General features: G+C 42.9%; 1 long non-coding RNA gene across 1 annotated transcript; it reads right to left on the reverse strand.

Moving 5' to 3' along the window:
• Positions 1-1,030: 1,030 nt before the first annotated feature.
• Positions 1,031-6,787, reverse strand: LOC123091798 (uncharacterized). The gene is made up of 2 exons (XR_006443510.1): positions 6,562-6,787; positions 1,031-6,026 (listed from the first exon to the last, which is right to left on the reverse strand). It is a non-coding gene; the product is annotated as an uncharacterized lncRNA (long non-coding RNA).
• Positions 6,788-8,341: the final 1,554 nt, after the last annotated feature.

The raw sequence follows: 8,341 nt of genomic DNA on the forward strand, positions 1-8,341 counted from the left end.
TGAAAGAGTGAGAGAAAACAGGTACTTCACTTGAAGCAATATAGACCGAAAACATCTATTGTAAGTACTATTTGAAGGATATTACCTGCACACAATGAATTTTTTGTTTGCATGAATGCAACCACACCAAGAAAACCCTAGTTGTACTGAAATTTAGACATTCAGTTACGAAGCACAACTTCAAGGGTGCATTAAAATTCAGACAACCATGTCACATAATTGGAAAACTGAGATATATATACATACGGGAAAAAAATATTATATTAGTAGGTGAGGGCAAAAAAACCGGGTGCTTCTTAATTTCCATGCTTATTTTGTGTTCTGAAATTAATTACTAACCAATACTTCGTTCTGCAATTTTGAAGCAGAATTTTTTTTGGAACTTTTTGTTATAAAATGAACATCGAGCAATCGAGCAAAATGATAAGGAAATGTATCATCTCTTTTTGATAGCTTATCAATGCATTCCATAATTATTATTTTTTGCTGAAAAAAGAGTGCCAGTAAATTAAAATAAAACTACAATATCTAAATGTGTATTTGCTGTAGCGTTTTGATTTAATCTTAATACAAAACAGTCAGATGATCTGTAATAGAAAACATATATGTACACTTTTTCTCAAACTCAACATGCACAGTTAATTAATCTGTCCGAGTCCTTCAGCTTACTTTTACCAATGCACTGTTGACAGACAACCTCGATCGAACCCATATGATCTTAGCTAAGGGGGTCGTCGTGTGATTCTGTTATATTTATCAAGCTTGCCTTTTTTCAAAGTGCCTCCACTATCGTGGATGTATTAAGGTTGTCAGAATCAACATTCAATTAGTAATGGGTATTATGAAGTGTAGGAAAATTGGTATTCTAGCAATAGCTAGACTGGATCAATAAGCAATATAGATTTTCCCCAATGATAGTGTTCGAGTGGCTGCAAGTCAGCGTCTCTAGTCTTCATTCACAAAGACACAAAGACATAAAACTCCAGCCAGAGCAATTTTCAGCCATGCATCCTCTCAGTAGCACAATAGCTAGAAAATGTAACTTTCTTAATAACTGTACATCAATACCACAAATACACATTTAGTGTGACAGATTCGAAACATATTACACATTCCCCTCTTCGGTTCATCTTCAAATTATGAGATCAGAAGAAACTAAGATTGCTAATTATGCTGTACCAATCATGACACGTTTATTGTTGAAAACTATATACATGGATGACCATGCGGCCAGAGCTAGCCCTTAGTAAAAATTATCCAGTTCTCTTTTGTTGAAAACTATATAGATAGATGATCATGTGACCAGAGCTAGCTCTCAACAACAATATCCAGTTCTCTTTTGTCCGTCGCTTTCTTATAGCAAAGCTGAATTGCTCGTTCCTATATCTATGCCATTACAAATGAGAAGACTCCATGTTACCTGGTGTTTATCAAGTCAAAAAAGAATGACATTTAGCACGGAAGGATGAAACTTCTGGGCATCAATCTTGTGTACATATGAATTATGAAGCAAAAGATACAGACTGCAGAGTGAGAAATGACCAACGTAAAACAATATAATTTGTGTACTGTAAGAATGAAACACTGAAGAACCAATATACTCCCTCCATAAAGAAATATAAGAGCGTTTAAATAACTAAAGTAGTAATCTAAACACTGTTATATTTCTTTACAGAGGGAGTACTTCTTATGGTAATAATTCATATCCAAAAAAGTAATCGATGAAGGGGCATCCGACACTAATTTAACCAGACATTTGAATAAAACATGTAAGAATTATCCAACCAATTACTGCAATGGGCTTACTGTCAGTATACACCTTACAAAGGCTAATTAATTATGAGAGACCTTAACGTCTCAAAAAGCTTAATGCCTAGAAATTTGCCATCCCTAGAAAGAAAATAATCACAGCTTGTACTTAGTAACACACATAAAAAATACAGTCCAGTCGATTTCGTTTTGACAGAACTACTGGTGAGCATGCCATTCAGCTGCCGTATCACTAAAAGGTAGCCGCCAATGGGACCTGTAGAAACCTAAACATGTAGAATAAAATAGCATCCAAAATTGTATCATAAAAGGGAACTGATACTCAGGCCAAGATAAAGCTTACATCACGGCCACACACACACGCTCAGTCACAATCAACGTAGTCGGCCTGTGAGAGGAGCTTGTGTATACATATTGGACACTACCTGCATATATATAGATTATTGCGATGGAAGTCTCGGGCGTAATGTGGAGATGGATGGTTCAAGCAGAGCGATAACATGTATACATGTCAATTATACACATAGAAAATAATACAGTGGTTACTTATCGGAAATGGTAACCCACAACATTTTACTCATGCTGGAGGGCATAAATCGTTGCATACTTATCAATTTCAGTTACTGTTTCAACTGGAAACATGCAAGCGGAATTCGGAGAATAGATAATATCGCCATCATTCAAATGCACGATAAAAAAAGTGGTACGAAATTTGTTGACGCCGCCTCCTCGTGGTGCCGCTTCTTCTTCTTCCTCTCCTCTCACAACTCTCACTTGTGTTTCTCTCTTCTTCTCTCAAGAACACACACAAGAGAAAGAAGACTCAACACACACACGCACGCATACCTCACCAGAGGAACCTAGCTTTGCCTCTTCCTCCCGGTGATACACACGTATGCTACATCTTTTTCTCCAGTCTTCACGGCCTTTTTCCATTACTGAATGAGATGACTATTTATACAAAGTTTGGCACTCAGCCAAGACCCACGCACTCACGCCGGCCATCACACTCGGCCATCACGTCTCCAGACTAGTTGCTCCACTAACCAACTAACTACATGAACTAACCCATGATCTTATCTTCTCCTAGAATCTCTCTAGGGTCCAAAGACTAGTACGTGCATGCAGCTGACAACTAGATAACTACTCCACGCATGCAGCTAACAAACTAACTGACTCTCTCAGTTCGACTAGACATGATTAATCCTAACATTCACCTCCCTAATCTTGTCATGTCAACTCCTCTAATCTTGATGCAGATCACCTGCAACCTCTTGCCATGAACTTTGCCTTCGCAGCACCATCGCCCCGTCATCGCGGCCGATCCATCTCGCCGAAGGCATCACACCACCACGTAGACCACCGTCGACCAGCTTCATGTTGATCCTCATGACGGCTTCACACCGCCGTACATCTTGTCAGCAGCATCTCACTGCCGTCTTCTTGGAACGGCATCTCACCGTCGTCTTCTCGTGGTAGCATCACACTGCCACTGCTAGCGCCGGACGGCATCGCGCCGCCGCCGCACCAAGCGGCATCGCACCGTCTCCTTCTTGTGGCGGCATCACACCGCCGCCTCCTCCTCGCGGCATCGCACCGCAGTCTCCTTGTCGCCGCAGCATCACGCTGTGGCCTCCTCTTGACGTGGACGACGCCTTCGCGACACCGATCACCACGCTGTCTTGCTGCACGCAGTGACCACCTCTTGACGTGCACGACACCTCGACGCTGATCATCACGTCGGCTGAATCTAGCGGTATCACACCGCAACGGGCCACCAGCGGAACCACGCCGCCGATGACCTCCACCTCGCATCGTCGACCTCCGCATCACATGGAGTCCACCGCGCCGCCACGCAGGAGCTCCACAGCCTCCATGCCACCGTGCAGCGCCGCCGCGCTCGCCGAGGTGTCGCGCACCTCCATAGGCCGACACGAGACCCGGAACTTCATCGCGCGCCGCCGACGGACGCCGCCACCGTCGGCACACCTCCGGCCGGCAAGAGCAATGACGCCCCAAGACAACCAAGCTCATGATACCAATTGTTGACGCCGCCTCCTCGTGGTGCCGCTTCTTCTTCTTCCACTCCTCTCACAACTCTCACTTGTGTTTCTCTCTTCTTCTCTCAAGAACACACACAAGAGAAAGAAGACTCAACACACACACGCACGCGTACCTCACCAGAGGAAACTAGCTTTGCCTCTTCCTCCCGGTGAGACACACGTATGCTACATCTTTTTCTCCAGCCCTCACGGCCTTTTCCCATTACTGAATGAGATCACTATTTATACAAAGTTTGGCACTCAGCCAAGACCAACGCACTCACGCCGGCCATCACACTCGGCCATCACGTCTCCAGACTAGTTGCTCCACTAACCAACTAACTACATGCACTAACCCATGATCTTATCTTCTCCTAGAATCTCTCTAGGGTCCAAAGACTAGTACGTGCATGCAGCTGGCAACTAGATAACTACTCCATGCATGCAGCTAACAAACTAACTGACTCTCTCAGTTCGTCTAGACATGATTAATCCTAACAAAATTGAAAGATTTCTGTTAACTTAGAAAATCTGAATATTATTGTCAGAGTGCAACATTATTTTAGTTTAATAAAAAAACCAAAAAATGCTTGATCATTCAGAACTTCTTTGGAAGTCAAGTTAAAGTCAAGGTGGATTAATCTTCTTAGGAGAAATGACCAAGTATATGTGCTATATTTAATCTTCAGTTTAGGTTCTAGATTAACTGATTAAGCCGTCTATGCAAGTGAACATACAAAAGACTGGAGAAATTCAAATTAGATAATCTAGTTATCCAAGCATACCATGAAATAAATCGAAGAATCAGTCCAAAAACAAATACAAGAGCATGTGCACTGAAGAGGGAAACAATGTATCGATACATTGATTTCCCAAAAACAAATGATGTAATTATGTGGCAATAGGAAGATGGATTCCGGGAGGTAGAAAGCTATGGACAAGCGAACCAACACTATACGTACAGAAGCCAAAATTCAAGTCAAACCTGCAGTAGCAGGAATAGTTACAATGTGATCAATGACGCGAATTGGAGGTAGTTAAAATCATATAAGGACTACATATCCTATTTGCAACCTACTTAAAAATAGTATGGTAGTGATTAAGTTTTCTCACATATTGTTTTTACAGTTCCTAGTCTAGATTACTATTTGGAAAAGTAGATATAGTGTCACGCATGTACACTAGACATTCTGCTGCACACAATGGAACACATAAATCTGTTAGTTTCGTAAAAACATATTTAGCTGACAATATTCGGATCATTATCAACATATATACCTCCCCGCTCTAAATATGCAAATCACTAATAGGGCACACTGATACATATTTTGTATAAGTTAGCATCTCTAAAATCTAGACACTGGAACTCCAAAAAAAAATATCATATTATCAGGAATGAACCTAGGAAATATGGATTCCATGGTTACATTTGCAGGGAAATTTCATATGGGTGTTTAATAATAATAAAACATAGATTTGGATCCCTTTTCAAACACGGTACATGTATGTGCTGTAAATAGAACCTATATAACTCAAGTACGCCGTACATCTAGCTTAATTTTTGCATGGGCAACAATTTGATCTTACTGCAGATCTGCCAAAGATAGATATATATACCACTACCATGCGATAATCTAACAATTAGCGTTTACTCGGAAGAAATAACATACAACATCGAAATTCATTCCATAGGAATCGTCAACTATTTTTGTTGTCTAACAAATGGTCGCACGGGAAGACATGTGTAAAGCTTCCCGTGTAAACAGTTAATGTAAATTGGCAGGTTGGCAGTGGCAGTTGATGTGGATGTAGTTTAACAGAAACTTGCTGCATGGTGCCACTTTAGGCGAGATCACATTCTAGCTGGTTCTCACCCACTCGCCCAAATGTATAATCTGATGTAGAGAAGTGATGAAGATAGATATAGAAAAAGGCCTTTTGTTGTTGATGAGATGTGATGGATTAAGCCGACTTATTAGGGGTTCAGTGATGAATTAAACGGATGGAGGAGCAGGGATTTAACAATGCAAGGCGATTTACCAGTGGAGTGGGGCAGGAATAACGGGAGACTGACTCGAGTAGGGCTTCGATTGTAAGTTAAGGTGCCACCAGTCCAACGTAATTGCTCAACTTGACGGCCTCAAGTACCAATCGGGGCCTCCTTTCTTGAAACCATCATGCGTACTACACCTCCTCATATGATGCATCAACCATCTATATTTAAAAACTTGAAATAAGAAGAGTTCTAATGGTTGGGTGCGGAGAAATTGGATTGCTTCACTGATCATAACATTGCAATGAAATACAAAAAAGAGGTCTGTATACATGGTACTCCAAGAATAACAATGCGAGTTTGATACATATACATAGTAAGAAAAAAATACTAATGTTACAACAAAAATCAAAAGCCTAGATAGAGCCCTAAAACACAAATTAGTAATCCCCACAAAAAAACACAAATTATTAATGCTATTGTGATGCAACCTTTTTCAGATCGAAACAACATGCAGATCCGACATCTTTTTCTAGATCAAAGGGGCACACCAATCTAATGGAAAATAGAAACGCACATGGCTTACTTGAGATCATCACTACGGCCCCGGATATGAAAAGTTGAAATAAGAGGAGATTTAAATATTTCATAGGGGCGGGATTGAGAAGAGATTGGGTTGCAGCACGGATGGCCGGTGACCTGCAACGGAGAACAAAGAGGGAAACGGAGCCGGCTGGGCGCGCGGCGACGGAGTACCTTGGGGCGCGAAGGAGGCTGAAGCTTCTGCTCACCGGCCATGAATGGGAGCGCCGTCTAGGTCATGGAGAGCAGCGGAGGAGAAGACGGGTTGCCGGCTATGAATGGGAGCGCCGCCTAGGGGCATGGAGAGCAGCAGAGGAGGAACAATGGAGGAGGAGAAGACGGGCCAAAGGAGCAGATATTTTTGTATTCTGTATTATTAAATTAAAAGAGAGGAGGCGTGTGTAATAGTTTGCTTGGTTGGGATTCATCCGATGGCTATATAGAATACATGACACAGGGATCTACACCGTAATAATTCGATCCCACCAGATAAACGGCTCTTAATTACTGATTAACGTGTGAATTTACAGGAAGTTTGTAACTAGTACAGGTATAGATAGATAGATAGATAGATGGCTAGTCTAACTGAATTAGTAGATGATTATTTAAAAAGGTTAAAAAAAATGTGAACGCAGTGGAGTTTGGATGCAAATGAAGACGAAGGGGAGATGAAGCAGCCGAGGAAAATCGGTTCCCGATGGAGAAGTAAATGGGAGAAGTGGCGTGCAGGCAGTTGATTAGACGGCTAGGTATACTAAACGAAAAGGCTATGCGGGTAGACTGAGGAGTCATACCTGTTCGTGTACGTGCCCATCCTTCCTGATAGGTGGGACCTATGCAAACAGATAAAAAAATGTGACATAGCTGGTTCAGATGGATATTGGCGCGTGAGTGGGAGACACAACATTCTCTGGTTAAGGAATACTTCCTCCGTCTAGGTGAGTAAGTCACCTTATGAAAATCATGTTTTACCAAAACCTTTAGGCATGGAGCATTAACTTCCTGCTCGATCCCCTCCCAGCCTCGTTAGCCAGCGTTCTTTTCCTCTGCTGCTACGTTCTACCTTTCCATTTTTCCTCTTCTCAAGTGTGGAACGATCTACATGCCGTCCTTGATGCACCAGAACGACCACTGCATGCATCGCGGCAGGGCGTTGATTAGGCCTAATTGGAGAGCTGAAAAGGCATCCTTATAACTACGTATTAATTGCTGATTTTGCTTCCATTTGTAACAGTGTCGTGGTTGGAAGTTTTGCTCATCTTGGTGCTCTTTCTCATCCAATCTACAGCCACGTAGGTTGCGCTTACCTAGACGGAGGGAGTACACGGTTATCCTCATCAAAGGCCTATCTTCACGCTTCCGCATGCACGAGAATTTGGTTCTGCTTGTAATATGGATGATACCTGGAGCATGAAGTGAACAGGCATGCTAGCACGGGAGACCTATTTCCGCTATACAATACTGGAGTACGCATGTTCCTACTACTGTGGTACACTTGATGGTCAAAAAACTATTCATCCGGTCCTCACAATGAAGTGACAACACCCTGCGTCTGACACTAGTCTAGGCGGCGTGTTCGGGTTACCAAAGTCAGCCTCACCCTGTGCACTGTGTAGTCTGTCACCGCCGCTGTACAGCACATTGGCATGCCTCGCCTCGTCTCACTCTCCCCTCCCATAGCACCACTCGATCTCCATCTCCGTCTCCGTCTCCATCTCACTATGACCCCGTGTACCTCGCCTCGCTCACCTCCCCCAATACCACTATTCCCTCGCTAGCCGCTCCAGCACCGACAGCCTTCTCCCCCATAAATCAAGCCCCCCAAAAACCCCACCTTCCAAACTCCACCATGGCCGAACATGAACCGTGCAGCATCCGTATAAGCCGCGATTGGAGCAATCTCCCCAGTGACATCCTCGACCTCTATTGTTCGTGTATGGATATGTTTAGCGCC

This window comes from Triticum aestivum, chromosome 4B, assembly GCF_018294505.1.
Source record: "Triticum aestivum cultivar Chinese Spring chromosome 4B, IWGSC CS RefSeq v2.1, whole genome shotgun sequence".
Classification (NCBI taxonomy): domain Eukaryota; kingdom Viridiplantae; phylum Streptophyta; class Magnoliopsida; order Poales; family Poaceae; genus Triticum; species Triticum aestivum.